Genomic DNA, 24410 nt, shown 5'->3' with positions numbered 1-24410 from the left:
GGATGACATACTTTAAAACATCAGTGCCGTTTGTATCGTCAACTAGCACGCACTAGTGCGAAGTGAAGGAGAATACTAGGCCATCATTATGGCTGCAGACGTGTCTGCCTGTGCCACAGGCTGTGGCTAAGCCATGTCTCCGCAATATCCTTTCTTTCAGGAGTGCTAGTTCTGCAAGGTTCGCAGGAGAGCTTCTGTAAAGTTTGGAAGGTAGGAGACGAGGTACTGGTAGAAGTAAAGCTGTGAGTACCGAGCGTGAGTCGTGCTTCGGTAGCTCAGTTGGTAGAGCACTTGCCCGCGAAAGGCAAAGGTCCCGAGTTCGAGTCTCGGTCGGGGCACACAGTTTTAATCTGCCAGGAAGTTTCATATCAGCGCACACTCCGCTGCAGAGTGAAAATCTCATTCCGGACATAATCTTCTTAATTATCTTTCAAAATGTTCAAATGTGTGTGACATCTTATGGGAATTAACTGCTAAGGTCATCAGTCCCTAAGCTTACACACTACTTAACCTAAATTATCCTAAGGACAAACACACACACCCATGCCGGAGGGAGGACTCGAACCTCTGCCGGGACCAGCCGCACAGTCCAAGACTGCACGGCTAAGCCCGCGCGCCTAATTTTCTTTCTTTTTCAGCCACCCACAGTAGCAATTGATTTTAGTCGATAATGTAGATGCGAACTGGTCTCGAACTGCAGAACAGAAGTTTCTGCCCTTGCAATAAAATCTTCTTCACCATACCGTCATAGTGTATATACTTCCCGAAACATCGCGGACACCAGGGGGGCTGGATAGTAAAGCGAAGATTTTAATGCGCGAAACGCCATTTAAAGCTTCACAGCCATTATTGTCCCTTTGGTTAAGAAGCAGCGCATTACTGTACAGAAAAACATGTCGCGTCCCTGGCGGCCACACGTTAGAGGTTAAAGCACCATCGTCGCTTTGTCTTGACGACGATGCCGACTGATTCTTTAAACCACTAGGGCAGTGACTGACGAGTGAAACGAGTCAAATGAATCACACAATGCGCAACCTGTGGCATTTTACCTGTACATTAACTAAATCGATAACTGTGCCCCTTTCAGATGATGCGTGCATTTGCTAAAAATTGTTTTTACTTTGCTAGTTTCTTTGTACTTATTTTGCGTCAACTAACGTAATATTTTCTTTTCCAGGTGAGTTCTGTTTCTTCTGCAGTCTGCGGCACTACGTAAGTTGCACACTTTTTCTCTTCGAGTGTTACATTTCATAGCATTATTTATTGTATATTTTCTTCCCTATATTATTTTGCAGGGGTTTTTATCAGTTACGAAATGAAGTATCATTTCGCAGTCCTGCGATTATACCAAAGTACGTCCACACTTTTTTGTGGAATAAAGATTGTGACATTATCTGAACTTCGTGGACTGAGGATTGGTTTTATCAGCAGATTGCTGCTGAGCGAAATGATGAACATGAGCAGATGAAGACGCCTTGTTAATCCGTTACTCTCCTATTAGTAAGCTGATTTATAATCTTTAGATTCGTGTCCCCAGTTCTTCGGGACTGATTTTGATCTGACGTTGAAATTCCGCGTATAACGAGCCATTGGTAAACTTATTCACAAGTGAACTGCAAAATATGTTCTGTAAAATCAACCAACTGAATACACAACATTGTATCGTCTCTACAGATGGCACTGATGTGTAGCTCCCATCATCAAAATTCTGTAAGAGCGGATGGCGCACTGTCGATGTGTCTCACATTTACTTTCACCTGCCGGGAACTATCATCTTGTCCGTCTTTTTATGCTGTGGTTATGTTATTTCGAACACGATAACGCTGTTATTTCGTTTGGCCATGAGCTTTGGTTGGAGCAGAGATTCACTATACGACCCAATAATCGTGAAATGTATCTTTATTTGTCAGTTATATTTTACATGGTGCTACGTGTGTCTGTCCGAATGGCATAGTGGCTATTCGATTCGGCTTTTCTATTAAGAATCGTGAGCGAATTCCGACTGATAAGTGTCCAGTCCCTAGAGGAAATATCCAGGCTGATACCCAATCTTAAGGAAATGTAATTTATGTACAAAATAAGTGGCATACAAAATACGCATTCGACCTATTCTTGAGTATTGCTCATCTAAGAGCGTTATCAGATTGGATTAGGAGAAGAGACGGAGAATATGCAAGAGCAGTGCAGTTCGTCAAGTTGTCCATATTGTTAGTAAGCGCTAGAGTATTACGGAGATGCCCAAACTCCCACGTTCTGTATGCGCTCTCCTTGTGGCACATACAGTATCTAGTCGATGAAAACACTTTCCGAGTACCCGGTGCACTGTCGTTCGAGGGATTCAAAGGTCTTTTGATGCCTTACTAACAGACTTCTGTGGTGAACACTGGAAAACCTGTCGAATTCTATATGTGGACACCTGTTTGATCCTGCAGCCACTGTGAATGAAGACATACGGAAATTGAAGACATTAGCTGCCAGTGGGCACTGGCTTACATCAGTGGGGTAACTTGTAAGTTTGTGCCATACTGGGATTCGAACACAGCTCTCCTTCTTACTAGGCAGATGCGCTGACCATTACGCCATCTGGACGCAGCGTTCACTCACAACGCTAGCAAGCCTCCAGTCAGACCCAAATTCTCAACTTACACCACACACTACTGATTTAGTGCCCCTGCTCATTAGCCTAATTACTTGCGGTAGATCGCCAATTCACGTGTGAGTTCGAGCTTGGCATCTGCAGTGAAGGGATAATTGGCAATCACCGCCTGAGTTATACGTGTGCTCATGTCATATCGGAAAGAACAGACACCACATTTATAATTCAGGCGATGACGGCAAATGACCCCTTCATTGTAGATGCACACGTAGCTCAACTCTCACGGGATCTGACGAGATGCCACAAGTAGTTATGCTAATGAGTAGGAGCACTACATCAGTAGTGTGTGGTATAAGTTGAAAATTTGGAGCCGGCCGGTGGTGGCCGAGCGGTTCTAGGCACTTCAGTCTGGAACCGCGCGACCGCTACGGCCGCAGGTTCGAATCCTGCCTCGGGCATGGATGTGTGTGATGTCCTTAGGTTAGTTAGGTTTAAGTAGTTGTAAGTTCTAGGAGACTGATGACCTGAGATGTTAAGTCCCATAGTGCTCAGAGCCATTTGAAAATTTGGGTCTGATGGAGGCGCGCTAGGCGAGTCTGTGCAGTTGTGGTGGCCACTGTGTCCGAATGGCGTAGTGGTCAGCGCATCTGCCTAGTAAGGAGAGCTTTGTTTGAATCACGGTACAACACAAATTTTAAACTTACCCCATTGATATAAGTCAATGCCCACTAGCAGCTAATGTCGAATTCTGTCCATATCTTCGTCACTTCTCGGGTTGCCCTGCCTATATGGTGTTTCAAACCCACACTCCTTCTTTCCATTCATTTCCTGTGCCCTTTTGATATGGATGGCTGAGAGGGTGGTGGTATGCCGCATAGCGTTTTGAAATTTCTCTGATCTTTTGTGTCTTGACTTGACTGTAAACCAAGCCAAACACTATGCCCTTTCCATCCTACTACTTTGTAACAACAAAGAAAAAGCCATTTTCAGTTACGTTGCTCTTGTCATATGGAAATGCGAATGATTTTTTATCATTAACTTACATAATAAAACTTTTTGAATTCGTGCATTGGACAAACTATTTTTTTCTCCATAATTAACAGTCGACTTATATTACATTGAAGTTGTGAAATACTATTTTTTACACGATAGAAACTCAAGTATTATGAAATGTCAGCGTACATGTCTCAACTTAGGTCCCCCACCCCCGATTCGAAGTAAAGTACTTAAGAAATTCACTGGTGATAATACGCACAGAGTTGCTGTCTGTTGTTATCGAAGGTGACTTGCTGGTCTAACGAAAGAACATCACTATTGCCACTTTATGCCGTGAAAGACAATTAGTTAATTTTCAAGTGATGCGTATACAATGTCAACATGTACAGCACACTCTTTGCTGGTGTAAAACAACTAAAATATCGACGTATCTTAGTGTGACTAATATCTAATTTTACCATCTCTACAGTGCTGTAGTACAATGTATGTACTTACAACCAGTATTAAGAGTAACGATTTTGTTATAAAATAACATTTGCTTCCGCCAATCTCGATTTTCCATTAATAATTTTTTGCACGACTCGTCTCGGAAAATAATTCCCATTATCAACACCTCTGCTGACTGCCGTCTGTAACCTTTGAAATGCACGAGAACGCCCTTAGTAATGGGAATAATGTCTCGAAAGGCGTCGCCCAGAGCATAAAGGAAAATTGTGTCAGGCTGCATCAAATTATATTTGATAACAATTTTTACAATCGCAGGCTTTCACCGACCATATCTAACGGATGAGCATTATAAACCATGGGAAGTAATATGGACGAGGGTAGCGGAAGACATCAACATTTGGAAAACTCTGTAGGAGATTATTATCCAACATTGAACCTCAAGTGGCCAATGGTGATGCTTATTATATTATTATTATCATCATCATTGACAGCCGGTTGTGTGTTAGCCCTCAGTGTTTCTTCAAACAATTCCTAGAAGGCCATACAGGTACATCGAGCAAGTTGGCGCAGGGTAAAAAGAAGAAAGAAAATCTTATGATAGTGTTGGCTAGGAGACCTCTGAGCTTTGGGTTCAGCTGCCTAATTGGAAAGATTTTGTCCCTCCATCATGCCGCCTTACCTTCACGAAGAGTGAAAAGTGTCTTACGCGTAATGTAGATGATTGTTTGGTGTGTTAGTGGCATGTTTGTAATAATGGGGGTGAGACAGAGGGCGAGACATGCACAGCACATTGTCGAATAGCACCAAGGGAGTAATGGAGGTTAAGGTCTGATAACAGTGTCACGTACTCTCACTCCATTAGACACTTCGGAGAGGCATCCATGACAAAGGCGCAAAATCTTTACTCCTTCACCTCCTGAGCGCTTTGCCGGCGAGACACTATCAGTGGAAAGATGTTCCTCCATGAAGAGTCGAGCGCCATATGTCCGACATTCTGATTTAGATACGTCTTGGCACATACCAGAGGGCCAGATCGGGATTCGAATTCGTAATTTATGAAGTTTCGTAAGTAGGGGGCACTGCTGTAATGAAGCTGTTCGAGCGGATTCAGTAGATAGAGCATTTGCTCGCTAAAAGAAAAGGTTCGTTTTTCGAATCCCGGTCCGGCACGCAGTTTTAATCTGCCAAGAATTCCAAATTGAAGCGCTCATTACGGTTCATCGACAGGACAAGGACAGTTTTTTTCTCCCCCGCCCTGGCCTAGAGGAGCCTGTGATCCCTCTCCCGCGACATCGACAGGATGTTGGCGCTGTGATTATAATGGTTTGAACCGAGGAAGCGGAAGGGTGAACGGCGCGTCACAGTTGAGAAGCCGGAGGCACGGCGGCCGCGGGCTGACTGGAATGCGCGCCCTCCGCCAAGGTCGGGGCTTTGGTGCGCCGCTCGCTGTCAGCCACACGTGCACAGCCTGGAGTGGGGCGCATTGTCTGCACGGCCGGATGTCTACCTGCCCCAAGCCACCAGGCCCACTTCCATCGTACGACTTAGCCCAGGGAACGCTTGACAAGCGATCACTGAATTCTGCGTTTCTGTAGCTGTAGTGCGTAGTCTTTGCAGCTAGCGGTACCTAAGACTTATTTTGCGCTTCAGAAATGACATGTTGTTACACGTGAAGAAGCTGCGGTATAATTTATTTTTAATTGTACGACGTTATGGGTACAGTGCAATTATTATGCAAAAAGTATGTTTGAAAATTATAGTAAAATACTAACAATACATACAAATTTTTCTGTGTGGTAGGTGTCGTTGTTGTGGTCTTCAGTCCAAAGACTGGTAAAATGCATCCCCCCATGAAACTTCCTGGCAGGTTAAAACTGTGTGCCGGACCGAGACTCGAACTCGGGTTCTTTGCCTTTCGCGGACAAGCTGTGAGGACGGGGCGTGAGACGTGCTTGGGTAGCTCAGTGGGTGAGCAATTACCCGCGAAAGGCAAAGGTCCCGAGTTCGAGCCTTGATCCGGCACACAGCCGGCCGGAGTGGCCGAGCGGTTCTAGCCGCTACAGTCTGGAACCGCACGGCCGCTACGGACGCAGGTTCGAATCCTGCCTCGGGCATGGATGTGTGTGATGTCCTTAGCTAAGTTAGGTTCAAGTAGTTCGAAGTTCTAGGGGACTGATGACCTCAGCAGTCCCCAGACTGTGGCTAACCCATGGTTCAAATTCAAATGGCTCTGAGCACTATGGGACTCAACTGCTGTGGTCATAAGTCCCCTAGAACTTAGAACTACTTAAACCTAACTAACCTAAGGACAGCACACAACACCCAGCCATCACGAGGCAGAGAAAATCCCTGACCCCGCCGGGAATCGAACCCGGGCGTGGGAAGCGAGAACGCTACCGCACGACCACGAGATGCGGACGGCTAACCCATGTCTCCGCAATATTCTTTCTTTCAGGAGTGCTAATTCTGCAAGTTTCGCAGGAGAGCTTCTGTAAAGTTTGGAAGGTAGGAGGCGAGGTACTGGCAGAAGTAAAGCTGTGAGGACGGGGCGTGAGTCGTGCTTGGGTAGCCCAGTTGGTAGACCACTTGCCCACGAAAGGCAAAGGTCCCGAGTTCGAGTCTCGGTCGGGCACACAGTTTTAATCTGCCAGGAAGTTTCATATCAGCGCACACTCCGCAGCAGAGTAAAAATCTCATTCTGGAAACATCCCCCCATGCTGCTCCATCCTGTGAAAGCCTCATCTCGGCGTGATTATGCAACCTACATCCTTGTAAATCTGCTTACTGTATTCATCTCTTGGTCTCCCTACACGATTTTTACCCCCACGCTTCCCTCCAGTACTAAATTGGTGATCCCTTGATGCCTCAGAATGTGTGCTACCAACCGATCCCTCCTTTTAGACAGGTTGTACTCTGAAGATTTTATTAACTAATTCAGTACTGTGTCCAATTACTATGTGTCTCAACATTTGAGCTCTGTTTCAGTGTTCTTACAAGGCTGTGGTTAGTGGATTATTCTGTCGAACATGGAATCAAAAAACACTTTTTTATGTCGTAGGGTGGCTTGAAGTATTGTGGGTCATCCCATCCAATGCGCTTCTTTTCGGAAAATATAAGATGTATGAGTTCCGTTTTTTTTGTGGATGGTGACAACTAAAATGTTCATGCTCTTCACTTTTTCATATTCAGTGGCGAATTTTATGTTTTGTCTAGGTCTCTGACTTTCTGATGAAGTGTTTATGCTTCTTCTTTTATTCAGTTGAACAAAATAATCGTGTCATTTTACGTAACAAAAAAAGCAAAAAATGGTTCAAATGGCTCTGAGCACTATGGGACTCAACTTCTGAGGTCATCAGTGCCCTAGAACTTAGAACTACTTAAACCTAACTAACCTAAGGACGTCACACACATCCATGCCCGAGGCAGGATTCGAACCTGCGACCGTTGCGCTCGCGCGGTTCCAGACTGTAGCGCTTAGAACCGCTCGGCTTTTACGTAACATCTATAATCCATTATCTTGTCAGCTAGCATTGTTTGCTCTTTGAAAAGCATATTTTTCTGTATGGTCAAGAAAAATTGCAGCTGGTGTTCCCGCTCGATTACATTGATAAGTTGTATTAGATTACTTGTTGTAACACAACTCGAAATCTAAAGTAGCGAGAAAAGAGAAACTAATTTTCACTGTGGTACAGTCGGTTAAGACTCGTGTTCTAAGAAGAAACAGGCCAGGCAGACGACACTGCCTCGCGGATGAATGGACCGCAGAGGTAAGCGCCCGGTTGCCGGGAGGCAACAGGTACCTGCGTGCATGCAGGGTTGCGTCACTTCCGGCGGCAGGCACCGGGCCATGCCGAACCTCTGCAGTCTCTCATTCACTTCGGGAACAGGCGGAGCGTCTCATTGAAAACGCCAACTCTCTTACTTACATCACACGTACGTCGATGAATACTGCGCTTCTTAACCACTGACCAACTGTTCGACATGATCAAATTCAGTTATACGTTTATGATAAATGGCGAAAAACCATATTTGTGCAGGTCCTATGTGACTGTGTTCGGGGTCAAGAAGAATATATTTAGTTACCCACAACAGAATCGGTGTCTTTCTTCACTCGCGGCGCACTGATACGTGGTATGATGGGGAGCTGTATTATCCACTCATGACAAAGAACCAACTGAAAGGGGATTTTTAAATACACGTAGAACATTGCGAAATATTCAGCAGCATTGAGTTCTAACGGCGTTCCGTGAGCAACGAATTGTATCACTGAGAAGCCTGCTATTTTTATTGATTAACCACTTTTTAAGCACTGTGATTGTTCGCTCATTCCGAATCGAACACTACAGTTATCTTCGGAGTCTCGGTGCTGCAGTCAGAAAACAGTCCAGTCTCCACAAGCGCAACAGTTAATACAACAAATCTGTCGCGAAGTATTTCGTGGTTATATTAGACCAGATAACACCACTCATCTTTCCCTGGTTATCCTGCATCCACGGTAACCGCGAGACGAGATTTATCATTTACTTAAGGCCACGTCAGACGCTCTCCAACCATTCTATGTAACAGCAGCACTTTTCCTTGCGGCATAATCAAGCACGTGCGTATAACACTGTTTCAAGAAAACTTGCATCACTAAGCCACGATTCGTGGGATGCTCGAGGATGTAAAGCTGATGTGCGTTTCAGGACGTACAATTTTCTAACATCCATTGTGCCTTAGGCCGTTGTTGACTCCCTCATTATCACGTAGACCCTCTATAAAGGACGGTGAGTTGGTTTACAGCTTGGACGAAGACAACTACACACCACCGTGAGCAGAAAAACACCAACTATACTTCGACTGAATTAATTTGGGTTTGGCGTTTCAGCGAATCGAATGGTATACGCCAAGAAATATGTAGCGCTGGAAGCCAACGCGAAATCAGCCAAAAAAAAAGTGCTAAGTGCAGGAAACCGCTGAAAATGTGCAAGCAGACGACGATTCCAGATGTTCGCCGAAATCAGCAGATGTTATTTCATCAATGTTAAATCTTGTGAATTTCGCAGAAGTTAAAGATGACGACGATGACGTCCCATACTCCGAGGAGCGTGGGAGAGCCGCACCGCTGTACTAGGCAAGGTCTTAGTGGAGGTGGTTTGCCATTACCTTCCTCCGACTGTAATGGGGATGAATGATGATGATGATGAAGACGACACAACACCCAGTCATCTCGAGGCAGGAAAAGTCCCTGACCTCGCCGGGAATCGAACCCGGGACCCCTGCGCGGGAAGCGAGAACGCTACCGCAAGACCACGAGCTGCGGACAAGTTAAAGATAGTTGGTGAAATGACGCAACCAGCCAAAAATTTGTGGCTGGTTTCGTCATTCACCAACTATGAGACAGAAATACTTCTTGTGAATGTCATGCTTGAATATTTTTTATAAGATTGGTGCTCCGACAGTCTTACACTGAATTATTACCGAGGAACCTAACTGCCTGAAACTGTGTACAAGACGATATCAAAAGATGTTGATAGAAGCTCACAAGTTTTGTATTATTGTGTGACACACGCATTGTAAAACATATTGTAAGACATATGCAGACTTACGATTTGGTCAATGCCGGATGACTGGAGAAGAATTTTTTTCTCACAATATTGTGAAGCGATGGAACATACATGTCTTAACTCTATTTAAAACACTCCCTGTGCAGACTTCATTCAAATTCAGTGAAGCTTCAAAATATCAGTCAAACGTAATACTTAGGGAAGATTGTCACGTGTCGTCGAGCTGTACTTTTATAGCCTTCATTTCGCAACCAGTATCTATTACCTCTTCGTGTACCTACCGAGAGAGGGTTGGTAACACCTGTATTTCGAAACGACCAAACTTGGGCACATGTACTGGATATCTGTTGCAGTCTGCCTATCTGACGGCTTCCAGGGGCAACCAAAATCTGATTTTCAGTAGCCTATTTCTTTTAATTATTTACCGAACTTAAAAATTTTAACTGTTGTCATAATTTAATCATTAAGATGTACAATCTTATTTTAAAGTTTTAACACAATATAACAAGTACTACAGATGGAAATGTGTACACATCTTGAGGCATTGCAACTCACGAGGCGCAAGTTACCTAGACTATATCATCAAGTATTTGTGAATGAGTCAGGTATTGACTAGCAGCAAACTTTACACATACTTTCAAATCTTTTTGAAACGCTTTCTCTCTGATCTGCCCCACTGAAAGGAAATACGTCCGTCCCTTACTGCATTGTCGCCGTTCATGCAGCAAACTCCGGGATCAGGCCAGACTTGTTAATTATTACTTCTTTACTGCTGTCTCTGTTTCTCTGTTAGCAACATATTTTGTAAACAGTATCCATATATACCACTGAATGTACCTACAAATTCCGTCATTGTATGACAAATAGTTCAGTATTTATGACGTCATAAACATTGATATGCGTCTATCATTTGCTTAAAATGGAGCGCAAAATTATCCAAACTATATTTATCGATCGTTTCATTATGATGGGACTTAGCGTCATCCAACAAACTTTGAACATAATTTCAAACGTTTGCTAACCTTTTTCTCGCTTACATGCTCGACGTAAGATATTTAACACATAAACTCATTTGTAAAGTAATCAGAGGTCTGGAGCCGTTGTATCCATGGGAGTTCGATTCTTTAAAGAACCGGCGGTGTACAGGTTATGACTATTTGGAAGAAAAAGAAAATGAAAACTGAATTTATCTGTGTGTGAATCTTAAAATAAATTTTTGATCTTTCCTCGCACTTTACAGTCCTGTTGTCGTTTCCATGTTTGTGTATGGCTGTGAAACTTGGACACACTATCGCCGTGATAACAGATTGAGTGCTTCCACCAACAGAAAAGAGATACAGCTTGAACATTATATGGGAGGACAGACACTGCGGCTCTGCAGGAAGCGCACCTAAACAGCATTGAGACAACCATCATCTTTCATCAGCTGAGACGGTTAGGTCATGTTCATCGCACGAGTGATGCAAGGCTTTCCGCCGTATGCTGTATGGTGAACTCTGGCAATTAGACCTCATATAGAACCTCTTTAAAGGCCAGGTAAAACACAATACGAAGACGACTGGTAAAACATAGAGGCATGGGAAGAACGTGCTGTGGACCGCGTACTGTGAAAGAACATAACATCCACCGCTGCCACTTGTTACAAGGAGAACGCTGCCGACATGAAAAGACCAAGCGACAAGCAACAAAGTTCTGTCAATTAGAACCCCATCCTCCTCCAACCATTCAGTGCGATTTGTGTGGACGCAGTTTTATGCCAGGATTGGTCTGTTCGCCGGCCGGGGTGTCCGAGCGGTTCTAGGCGCTTCAGTCTGGAACCACGCGACCGCTATGGTCGCAGGTTCGAATCCTGCCTCGGGCATGGATGTGTGTGATGTCCTTAGGTTAGTTAGGTTTAACTAGTTCTAAGTTCTAGGGGACTGATGACCTCAGAAGATAAGTCCCATAGTGCTCAGAGCCATTTGAACCATTTGATTGGTCTGTTCAGCCTATTTTGGCAAATAACCATCGTCAGGGTTCCTGTTAGTTAACTTTGCATAATTTTGGTACAATATTTCTAGCATTATAAATATAAATTGCAAAACGTTATTATAAAATTTGTTACATATACGTGACAAGGGTTTGACAGCCATGCGCTATCGTGGTTCTGTCGTCTGTTTTGATTACATCCCGTAAGTGTTCTTGAAGTAACAACAGTTTGTTACACTAGATATGACTTGTTATCTGATATTATTTTCAGATTTTGTTCCTTTTGTTTAAAGCAACAATTACGTGACTGCTTATGTGACAGATGTTCGAGCGATATTCTATGGTTGAAATCGGTTTATCGTGCTGTAATTTCGGTTATCTTCGCTAGTGGCATCGTTAGTGGTCTTATGTAATCTGTGGTTGTTTTATCATATTTTGTGTGTCTGTCTGTTTTCTTGATTGATAATTTCAATGAAGTTTTGGGTGTATTTTTTGCCCTTAGGTCGATCTGTTCATTTAGAATCTGTAGTGGGTAACTGTTTGTATGTAAATGCATTTCCATCTCTTTGAAAATGTTCGTAAGTACTCCTTTGGATTCTAACGTAGAAATTGGATCTTGTTCTAAATTATGTGCTGTGTTTTAGGATTTTAAGTCCCTGTATCTATTGTGTTAGCGGTGTCTAATACTGAAGTTTCTACCCGTCTGACGTATGTAGAATTTATCGTAGTGTTTTCATTGAATTTTGTATATGCTTGGGTTCGAGTAAATTGGCAATTTCGTTTTACTGGGTTCAGTTTGTGAACTAAGATTGAGTAGTGTTTAGAAGGGAATCTCACATTTTTATAGTAGCGAGTTAATTTTACTAGACATCTTTCGTAACATCTAGTTGGTACGTATGTGAATTTCTGTTTGACTAGTGTTTCTCTTGCAAGTGTTATTTCTTTTAGTGCATTTTCTGGTAGAATAGTCACAATTCCTGGAGTGTTCCATCTTTTGACCGAAAGTGAAAGTGAGAAAGAGTCTTCATCACGTAAAACTTGCATGTACCGGTTAGCTGTTTCGACCCGCAAGGAACCTGTAAGCATTATCGGTTTGCTGCTTCCCGATGCCGACAGCAGAACGTATCACCAAAGTCGGTATGTCTGCCGCAGCAGAGGATCAGCCGAAAATGTTGAGAGAAAGAAAGTTAAAGTGGGACAACCTGGAAGCTAGGACGCCCGCTGGAGATAATGTCCCATAACGATTGGCTAAAGTTGTTCGGCAACTGTCGCCCGCCCGAGTGAGACTTGGCGAGGTGCTCTCTTGAAACTGCTCGCAAGTTTGACGACGGCTGGGCTTGTGGGCGGGCCGGCCGTTTCGGAAGAGACGGAGCAAGTCGGCGGCGGCGGCGCTCGTGCGGCACGATAGGCGGGCGTGCGCGCACGCCGCCGTCGGCCCGCTTTGTTCACGTCTGCGCCCACCGAGCAACAGTATGGACGCTGCAAAATCCTTGTCTTAACCCTAGGATGCCCAAGCCTTTTTTTTTTTCTAACTTGGAAGCCTAAGAGGGGGGGGGGGGTTCGGCGAGCCCACAGGTATTAAATAAGTTTACTGACGAAAAATTACAACTTTCAAAATTGTTTATGTATTTTAAATAAGGCATCGGTTTATAAATTTTGTTAATTGTTATAAATATTGAGTGAGTAAAAAATTGACATATTACAGTACAAAATACAGATGTGTTCATATACAATAGACTACTCTGAGTCCTGAACTTCAAGGCAAGGGACACACTTCACAATTTTTTCTGAATGTGTGTTACACGCATGTTTACGACACTGTCCACAATACTGTTTTGGTTTACTTAGATTGTTGTACTTCTGCTTCTTTGTTTTAGCTTTTCTTACACAAACATGGCACCGACCCTTCCCTGCAAGAGGCTGACGTGCTTCTGTTGTCCCTTCTTTGATTTTCTTTTGTAGAATAGTCTCCATTGATTGAACAATTTGGTTAGATAACCCTCTTGCATTGGCACCTCTTTCTTCTACCTGCAATTTCACTTGTTCCATCCCAGCTTGCAGAAGATAAAGTTTCCGTTTGTTGTGTTTCTTTTCTTTCCATCTTGGATGTTGCTGAATGAATATGGTGGTTGCATTGATAGCACAAATGTCGATGAGAGAGTAAAATACAGATAGAGGCCATCTCTTTGTTCCCCTCTTGCAGGTGAACATACGCGCCATTTGATCAATGGCATCAATTCCACCTTTAGTAGAATTATAATGTGCATTTATCTCGGTTTTATTCATCTCTCCTCCAACAGTGCCTTTATCTTAGTGCATTGTTGACAACATCAGTAAGTTTTTACTTGGTTTCGTTTTTGCTGTGTATGACACCAAAGTTACTGGAGGCCTACGTGTTTGGAACTGCACTAACTCACTGCAAGTTTACAAGATAAATGACAGCTGACTGACATCAACAATCACTTTCTCTGAAAGTAAACCGATTGTTGTGAATATCAAGAATACCAACCAACAAAAAACTAACTTACATTGTTGTAGAGATGAGAAATACGAAATCCTACTAAGGGAAATTTTCTATAGCACGGAAGCCTAAGGGGGGGGGGGGGGTTGTTGGGCCCATAATAAGTTTATTTATTTTTTCTTTCAAAGCAGGAATTTTCTATAAAATATATTGACACTAACGTTTCATAAAATAGCCAACAACAATAACTCAAAGGGAATATGTAGTATGAAAGTTACTTGGGCAAAAGCAGGGGACATAAAAAAGTTGTGGGTTCAACGAACCCCCCCCCCCCCCCTTAGGCGTCCTAGGGTTAAGGCGACCACACCGTGGTTCAGGTCGAAAAAATCGATTTTCGGTTTTCATCATATTTCGATAGATAAAGGTTTTATTGAAGTACTCTGTAAAGGATTTTGCTGAAAAAAATTTTTTTCCCAGCATTTAAAGAGCATTTTCCTACCACGTGTGTTTATGTGCCACAAGGCAGAAAACTAACTGTTGATATGAGAGGGGAAAAAAGTAGAAGATGGAAAATTGTTGACGTTGGGGAACAAGGCTGAGAGAACTAACTGTTGATATGAGAGGAAAAAATTAGAAGATGGAAAATTGAAGGGCTTGTTTCAATTGTGGTAAAAGTCCGTTTTTGTTCAATGTGAGATACAGAGATATATACTTGAATATTTCTGGTATCTCAGCTGCAGATTTTTCAGCACTCATTTAACTTTAGGATTCTGTATCTCAGAATGAACAAAAATGGACCTGCACCACTATTGAAATAAGCCCTTCAGTTGTTGACCGGACAAGGTCGGTTAACTAAAACAGAAATAGAAAACTTGTAGGTATACTATGGACAGGTAATTAGGAGAAATAAAGAAAATCTGGAGGCAATGAAGAGAGATGTTTGGGCCATATTCTTCCATAAGTCCTCTAGTGATGATAAGCCATGTCATGGATTGTGTCCATCAGGAGAAAATTCGTGGTGTAAATACAATAGGGCTCAGGCAACGGGAGAATCTTACTCTCACCAGCATTCTCTTCCTGCTGCTGTTATCACAGCAATTAAACCCATTTTCAGAGACTTGGCTCGTCCTGACCTGCTCAGGAAATGTCTGCATGGGCAGACACAGAACCCAAATGAATGTTTGAACAGCATAATTTGGAACCGCCTTCGTAAAACTGTATTTGTAGGCATGCATACAATGAAACTAGGAGTTCATGATGCTGTTATTGCATTCGATTGTGGTAATATTGGAAAGTGTTGGGTACTGAAAAAGCTGGGAATTAATCCTGGTGAAAATATGATCACTGGGCTGCAACATTGCGATAAAATCAGGATAGCCGATGGAGACAGGCCTGCATCTAATATGGTCAAGAAAGCAAGACAAACATCCAGCAAGGTGAAAAAGAAGCTGGAAGACCTGCTAGAGGCCAAAGAAGGGCCATCATATGCAGCAGGATAGTTTTAATTAACTGTAAGTAACAAATTTCAAAAGTTTTTTTCTTTAAAGTCAATTTTCCGCAAACTAAAATTTTCAGTACATATACTCCATTATATCAGAAACTATCATAGATAAGTGAATGAAATTTTCAGAGACTCCGCATAACATAAAAAGCCACCTCTGGTAATACATTCATTAATATTCCTCCCATTAGGAAGTTCACAAAAAATATTTTCTGCAGAAAAAACTTAATATCCTTTGATAATAAATTTAAAAAAAATATTTCTTAAAAACTATAAAATGGATACAGTAAATTTTAGTACAGTTGAGCTCTATTAGCATCATGTAACATACAGTAAAAATATGAAGGTCCTGCATCAAATAGTTTTTTCAGAAATGGGTCAAATACTTGGTTGGTTCAAATGGCTCTGAGCACTATGGGACTCAACTTCTGAGGTCATTAGTCCCCTAGAACTTAGAACTAGTTAAACCTAACTAACCTAACACACATCCATGCCCGAGGCAGGATTCGAACCTGAGACCGTAGCGGTCTCGCGGTTCGAGACTGCAGCCCCCAGAACAGCACGGCCACTTCGGCCGGCGTCAAATACTTGCCTAATTAACATGGGTTGGATAGGCAGGGTGTGGTCCCCTTAAGCCTGGTCTACACGTAGCGGTTTTTTTTATCCGTCTTCTATGATCATGCAAGACTGATGACAACATTGAGACAAATGGCGCAGCTACACTATTCAAACTCGGTCTTTCCGAAGTAGTCATGGAGAAAGAACTGTCGGTAATAACGGTCGCGCTGTATGCTCTTAAACTGCAGGAGAAAAAATCTACACATAGTGAACGATGGTTCGGGGATTCGTTATTGAAGAGATAGTATTCTCCCGTGTGAATTTTGTACGAGAGCTATAGCGGGAACCAAAGGATTGGAGCAGACGTAGAAACATACTGTAAACTATTAACGTTTGTAACGCAGAAATTAAAAAAGATAGTGTCACGGAGGTGGCTACCAACTCTTACGAGGAACTAACCGCAGCGTTAAGGTTTTTATTGATGGCAGGAACTACAGGGATCTTGAATTATCTGTTTCGCATGAGGAGCGGAATAAATAATGTTTGTTGGCCACGAAAATTAAAAGTGATTTTTATTACTTAACTCCTGAATCTTCTGTGCCTGCCCATGATCTTCGACATTCAAGAACGGAAGTAAATCAAAGTACCGAAAAGAAAATTTATAATTTTTTTCCATTCCGACTCCAGATGCTATGGACGCTTTTATTTTCGCACCCTCTTGACTGTAAATTATTCGAAATAAGTTGACCTTTTTGTGAGCAACTCGTTTGTTGCTTCACGATCCACATTCTTGTACTTATTAACCAAAGTGGCGTATGCCTGGTTTTTCTTGTCTCTGTTGCCGCAATCCTTAGAGTTTACTTGCTAGAGGCAAAGGAAAACATTGGTACATCTCTGAACTTGTGAAAATTTCGTGATTGCAGTGTCGCAGTTCTATCATTTTTTGTGTCGCCACTACACGCACTGAAATGACAGTTGGAGCAGCTAGCGTCACAAGGAGTAGACTGTAAGCAGAATGAAGTTTGAGCGATAAGACGGATGCACAGATTTGTCGTCAGTCTTGTATGTAGACAAAGCTCCAGCACATCAGTTTCATTCCTTTTTTCCGACTTTGTCAAACTTCATTCCGTCCGTGCAAGATTGTCAGACTCCTGTGCATGCGTAACGTTTTATTTGATAAGTCTGGCGTGATCGTGCAAGACTGGCGACAAACATGATGTGTAGACCAGTCTTTACCCACACTGTGTGCTAGCGGAATTTTGCTGCCTGAGCCTTCACTTCGCCTTCTATGCAACAACGATCCAACGTGGTAGTGCTGTAACGAGTTTTCAGCGGTAATCTTGTAAGGTCAGTCTGTAAACTGCAGGGCGAGCAGGCGACTCCCCACTCTCTCTATCCAGTGACGCAACGAGGAGCTTCCACAGGCTGTGTTAAATCAGGGGCGTTGCAGTGTGCAGACACGCTTCTAGAGAGTATTTCTTACTAAATTTGTTAATACTAAACGAAATGCAGAAATTAGGAACATAGGCCTAAACCAAAAAACGCATAGAACAGGGTCTAGGTGAGTCACCACTCACTCCAGTGCACTGCTAGACGAGGATCTGATTCCTCATGTGCCTATACGTCAGTTGTAGCGTTCTTCGGGAAAGGCCACTTCCCCCACCACAGGCAGTGCTCGCTCGCTCTTCAGTTTTACAGGCGGTATGGTCAACTCTGCTGTCAGAAATGCACCCTTCAGCGCCGATGTCGATGTGGAGATGTTACAGTCCTGTTGAATGAGCGATTTATTTTGGTGTACCTAGATTCGGGCCTAGTCTGTTTTCACTCGGTACGCATTTATTGTGAAAAACATACATCTTAGACATTATTACAATAACCGCAACCGATCACTTGTTTCGTTTTTGTTTAATACTTGTTAGGGAAACGTCTGTAAGAACGTAAGTTCTAACAATCTGAAGTTGTGTTTTTTTAATGGAAGGCTTGTGTTTAACGTCCTTTCGACAAAAAGATCATTAGAGGTTTGACCAATACACTTCAGAAATGATATATGTTTTAGCCTTTAGCCACTTTTCCCCCCTGCCGGCTATTAGTTTCGGTATACAGTACCATCCTGAGGCGCAGGCATTCATCACGCTCTCTTCCCAAGTAGATATATGAAATCAAAAGATATTTGACACACATTGTGGAAAGCGAGCGTGAAGATTGCCTGACAGGGGGTGTATAGCACCGTGTACCGAAATTGGTAGCCAGTAGGGAAACTTAATAAAAGAAAAGAAAAAAATCGCGACTGTAGACTAAAAAGTATATTATTTCGACGACAAATAAAATCTCGGAGTTTTTCTTTGCAATGTGTAGAAATAGCCCACTGTCTTTTTGAAGGATATTTCAGTGAAAAGCTTTTGGCACAAGCCCGTTTCGGAAAGAATGAAAAGACTGCGGGATTCCAAGTGGCATTGGTGAACGCCAGACGTTTGTATATTGGAAAGGTTTTTGGCAACTGTAACTTCTTTACAAAGGAAGTTCTTTAAAATACGATTTGCGACACATTCTTCGTTACTACCCCTTAATCAGAGTTGGTCTAGTGAACAACAGGATATAAAAAGTTCAAGGGTTGTTTATAGAATATATATAGAGTCTACTCAAGATTTACATAGACGTCCACTTACACAGACGACTGACATGACTAAGGCGACGATTAACTCGGCATTTGGGCTAATTTGTATTGCTACCTCGCGGCCGTTTGCAGAGAACGAATGTAGATTCAGGAACTGGTTACGAACATACCATCGTGCTTCTCAGTTCCATTCGTCTTTTTCTTCAAGTTACCTTTAAGAGTCTTGCAAATATTCAGACAGCACTCTAGCATGTGTCCCAGTACATTCTCCAAACGTTTTTCCAGGCTCTTATATCCATAATAAATCGGAGCTCTTAGTGCTTGGTGGTGCAGTTCCGTAGCCCCTAACCATCTTAATGACTTCGCCTTCGACGGGACGTTCATCCCTAATCTTCCTCCCTTCGCACCGCCCCAGTAGTGCGGTGTAGCAGGGGGCGTTCCACGGCGAGCCGGCACGCGCCTCCTGCTCTCAGCAGCCGTGTGTTGGACGGCGCCCAGTTCTGGGAACGCGGCTCCCAGCCGCCCTTCGTTTTGGAATCCAAATGCGTTTGGCTGGTCTGGCGCCGAAGCCGGGCGATAACTCGAGATAAGGCCGGCGCTGGAAGGACGCGCGTTTTTACTGCACCCGGGCCGCCGGGGTCGGGTAGCCTCGGGCGCACACAAACCGATCTCAGTCTCCCTGTCAATTAAATTATGCCTCTACACCAGACCCGCTAGCCGCTTTTAATTAATTTTTTTTTTGTCAGCCTTAGCTTATCTGGCTGGCTTTCTTGCCAGTCTCTTTCCAGTAGCTTTCAAAAGCGTGGAGAAGTTCAGCATTCCGTCCTCAAAACAACTATCGACACAGTTTTACTGTAAGATACTATGCGCTCTGCTACTCCATTCAGAAAGCCATTAACAAGTGATGCATGCTGTATTGCCTCTTAGACAGTGGGTGAAGTGAAATTTTAAGTAAATGTTCTTTCCAAATTTGTTGTAGATAAATAATAGTGTTAATTATATTTAAAATTACCACCGTTGATAAGTGCTATGGGAAACGCAACGGCTGGTTGCAAAATAAGACTGCAGGGAAACGAAAATGCCGTTGTAATCTGCAACCGGACACTGAAGATGTGCTACTGTGATTCCCAGACAACAGATGCCAGTAAGACATATTCCAAAGAACCTGCTCGCATAGCGTAAAGCAGGCGTCGCACGGGACGGGGCAGCTCGCTAATCACATGAAAACGGGCGCGCGTAAAATTCCTACGTTAGCTCAGTTAAAACACACATTTCCTCCCTTGTCCATATGCTGGTAACGTTGTTCTGTCTGTAGTATAAATAAATAAAAACTTCAATATCCAGGAAAATGTAATAAGACAAAAACGAAAGATAAATGGCCAGCCAGTAGAGATATCAGCTTATAAAAATTCACTAAATCGAACAAAACTCACTCCTGACAGAGAGCGCACTTGTACTTACATAACATCAAATATTACAGAAATTATTTCTATTAATTTCATAAGAAAGTCCCTCAACCTTTTAGGAAACGCGAAGGTGAAAATAATTTTGCATATAGCGGACGCGAACCCACTATCCTGTTTCTTAATGTGGTGTCCCTACCAACTACTCTACCATGAAGCGCCTCTTATTTTGTATTATGGTCTTCTGAAGGCTTTAATCAACGGTATGTCATTGACATTTAATTATAACAAATCCCACAAAGAACGACACGTTTTTGTTGACTCTTTAATGTGCTCTCGCCCTAAAATGGTGTATTTTCATGACACGAAGATAACTAAGTATAAAAATTCTGTAACCACCCGCTTGACGTTTCCGTCATTTTATTTCAAAAAATCGTACCAATTATCTCGCGCTCTCGAGAGACTCAATGTGCTGGCGCTTAAGAAACAGCATATATTCGTAAGGTGTAACTTGTAACATACCAAATCGGGCTTTAGCTGAACACGACAAATGTAGTATGGCGTCTCGCAAGTTCTGATTGCTACGTAGAGAGTGCTCTTGCTGCTTACGTTTCAAGTTGCCGAAATTATTTTGTGTTTTTGCCAACACCCTCGCCGCCGTACTTCTGGCGACTTGACAATTACGTTTTCTATGGTTGCTCTAAGTCACTTAAACAGAGCACCAGAATGATGGCTACGGTCAACGTTCTCCTCCATTCTCCTTCAGTTGATTCTTATGACTTCGACGTAAACGAGACGTTAAATACTTGTTTTTAGGCATTGATATGTAATGACATAGACTGACGTAAGACTACGGATAAAGGTACGTCTCCAGTTCAAGACGGAAATTTTGGTCCGCATGTTTTCGGACATTAGTTACAGGGTACCAATTATTGAACTATATGAAATGATATCGTCATAACTTCTCAACGGTTCGCATTAGGACGTTCAAACTGCACGGTTGGCCGCGGGGCATGATGGGAATTAGTTGCACTTGCGCACGCGGCTTGTTGTAGTCGGCCACTTTCATTTGGATGGGTTCGTCTATAAGCAAAACTGGGCGCATGTGGGGGCTTAGAATCCGCATTTCGCGATCGAGAAGTCTCTTCCCATTCAACGGGTGCAGTGTCCAGTCACGGAATAATCGGTGCGATATTCCTTAATAGCACGGTGACTGCCGAGCGTTACGTGGTTTTGGAAGATGATTTCATCCTCATTATCCAAAGTGACCCTGATTTCGACAAGATTTGGTTCATGCAAGACGGAGCTCGAGGCCATCGAAGCAGGAGAGTGATGTCCTGGAGGAGCACTTTTGAGGACCGCATTCTGGCTCTGGGGTAACCAAGGCCACCGGAATTTGCCTCGATTGGCCACCGTATTCGCCGGACCTGGACACATGCGACTCCTTTTTGTGAGGCTATATTACAGACAGGTTGTGTAGAAATAATCCCAAAACCATTCCTGAGCTGAAAGCAGCCATTCATGAGGTCATCGACGCTTCACCGGGTCATGCAGAATTTCACTATTCGTCTGCGCCACATCGTCGCCAATGATGGCAGGCATATCGAACATGTCAAAACCTAAATCCGATTATCTGTAGTGATATTTACATTTGAATAAAGTTCGTGCACATCGCAGTTTGTAACTTGGGTCTTTTTATTTAGTTCAATAATTGTCACCCTGTTTGTATATTTAAGTAAGTTGTTATGTAGAAAGAGTACGTCTTAAGAACACCAGAAAAATGCATGAAGTGTCACTAAAGCGTTCCGTAGTGCTAGACCAGTAGACTTAGTCCAGAACGACGCTCTTCCTATCGTTCTTCAAACTGTAGAAAACACGCCTTTGTTCATCTAGGAGGAGGGCTGTCGAAACACAGCACACATCCTCCTTGGTCGAAGTCAGTAAGCCGATCGAGAGGAAAGCATTGGAAGTACTTTCTTATCACTGTGAACCTGTGGACAGGTGAGATCCAGATCGCCAGATTTCGCGCCGGTGGCCTGGATTGAATATCAAACGTAGCCCTAGTGCCGTCCATTTACCAATGCTAGAGATAAATGTCAATCCCACGGGCGCAGGTTCGATTCCTGGCTGGGTCAGAGATTTTCTCCGCTCAGAAACTGGGTGTTGTGTTGTCGTAATCATCATCATTTCATCCCCATCGACACGCAAGTCACCGAAGAGGCGTCAAATCGAAAGACTTGCACGCGGCGAACGGTCTACCCGACTGGAGGCACTTGGAGGCACTAGTCACACGACAGTTACATTTAACATCGAAGTCATTAGACTATATGCATTAGCTCAATGGAGAAACATAAGCAAAGAAATCGAATGTGAACGCTTCAAAGAAACATCCTGAAATCCGCCTGAAGTGATTGAATCCTTACTGTCTCGGCAACTAGCCCAGCATTCGAACTAGTTGCTCCACGTCGTTTGCTTTTATTGACGAAGATGAGGCTTTCTGCTGCCACCAGATTAACCTCTCTCACCCGCTCGAACAGACACACAGCTCACTTGCGCGTTCGTCAGTATCTACATTGCACAGCTGCCCATCTGCCAGAGGAAGCCGCGCGGGGTAGCCGCCTGGTCTGAGGCGTCTTGTCATGGTCCGCGCGGCTGCCCCCGTCGGAGGGTCGAGTCCTCACAAATGTACATTTTTTTATGCCAGAGGTAAGGAGAAGTAAACAGTTTCAGCAGAAACATACCGATACTGTGTATACAGAATAGTGTTGAATTCCCGCTTTTGAACGCGGATAGCTGAGGTTGAAAACACAGCAAGAAGCTTGGATACGACCTAACCAAAGTGAAGAGCGGTCGAAAGGACCGCAAATATACAACGTCGATGCGCCCGTTACCGCTTTATCCGTAAGTAAGCTCCAGTCACGCGTTCGTTTGATGACCACAGTTTGTTAATGGACGCACTTCTACTAAATTTGTTGATGCAGGGGGCAGATAGAATAAATCGAGACAAGAGCAAGGAGAGACTTTTACTTCAGAACTGGTGATTAATTTTACAACTGCTAAGCGCCTGTCAAAACGTTGCGAGCGCAGCACCGCAGCCCACACTGGGGCTACGCCTAACGCGGTGGTAATTCCGTGACGGGCAGGCGCCATGTTATGCGAGGCGACCAGAGTGCGTGCAGTGTTGGTGTAGCGATCGGCGGCGTTATTTTGTGTGCGCGGCGCCCAAGTTTAAGTGGCGGCGCGCGCTGTTATCACACGGCAGGCCGCGAGTGGGCAATTAGCGGGCAGCGGGCGTCCCGTCCCCCCACAGCTCGCGAGCCTGCGCTGCGCTGGCGGCCATTCCGAAGAGCTGTCGTGTCATCAGCACCACGTCGTCCTGGAGTCAACTTTACTTGTGGACATAGGAGCTCACTGCATTACCCTGTTGTTGTGTTCACTTTTACTATACAATTGTACTGTTTGGGGCAGTATGATGGGACATTAAAATGCTACAGAAAACGTCTACTAACACACATTTTTCGTATAGTTGTTGACATTATTATATACCAATATGTTGCTGAAAATAATAATACACTGAGGTTACAAAAGTCATGGGCTAGTGATATGCGCATATACAAACGGTGTTAGTTTGGTGACCGAGATACACACATCAAAAAAGTTTGTACACAAAATTGAAATAGAGATCAACATAATCATCATTTCCGCCCTTTTTACTGCTCATGAAAAACACACATTGCATGTTGTACCACCATACAGTTGGACTTTCAGAGGTGCTGGTCCAGACTGCTATACACACCGGTACCTCTAATACCCAGTAGCACGTCCTCCTGCACTGATGCATGCCTGTATTCGCCGTGGCATACTATCCACAAGTTCATCAAGGCACTGTTGGTCCAGATTGTCCCACTCCTCAACGGCGATTCCGCGTAGATCCATCAAAGTGGTTGGTGGGACACGCCGTTCATAAACAACCCTCTTTAATCTATCCTAGGCATGTTCGATAGGGTTCATGTCTGGAGAACATGTTGGCCATTCTAGTCGAGTGATGTCGTTATCCTGAAGGAAGTCATTCACAAGATGTGCACGATGGGGGCGCGAATTCTCGTCCATGAAGACGAATGCCTCGCCAATGTGCTGCCGATGTGGTTGCGCTATCGGTCGGAGGATGGCATGACCACCAGCGGTGTACGTCGGCCCCACATAATGCCACCAAAAAACAGCAGGGAACCTCCACCTTGCTGCACTCGCTGGACAGTGTGTCTAAGGCGTTCAGCCTGACCGGGTTGCCTCCAAACACGTCTCCGACGATTGTCTGGTTGA

At 43.7% G+C, this 24410-nt stretch overlaps 1 protein-coding gene and 1 non-coding gene across 2 annotated transcripts in view; both read left to right on the top strand.

Annotated features, from left to right (window-relative positions):
* LOC126249469 (protein sidekick) overlaps positions 1 to 24410 on the top strand; it is a 452637-nt gene that overhangs the window by 39195 nt on the left and 389032 nt on the right. The window lies entirely within an intron of this gene.
* On the top strand, positions 265 to 338 carry Trnas-cga (transfer RNA serine (anticodon CGA)). The gene has a single exon. It is a non-coding gene; the product is annotated as a tRNA-Ser (tRNA).

Source organism: Schistocerca nitens, chromosome 1 (assembly GCF_023898315.1).
Source record: "Schistocerca nitens isolate TAMUIC-IGC-003100 chromosome 1, iqSchNite1.1, whole genome shotgun sequence".
NCBI lineage: Eukaryota > Metazoa > Arthropoda > Insecta > Orthoptera > Acrididae > Schistocerca > Schistocerca nitens.
The sequence above is the reverse complement of the archived record's forward strand: the minus strand, read 5'-3'. Positions and strand labels throughout refer to the sequence as shown.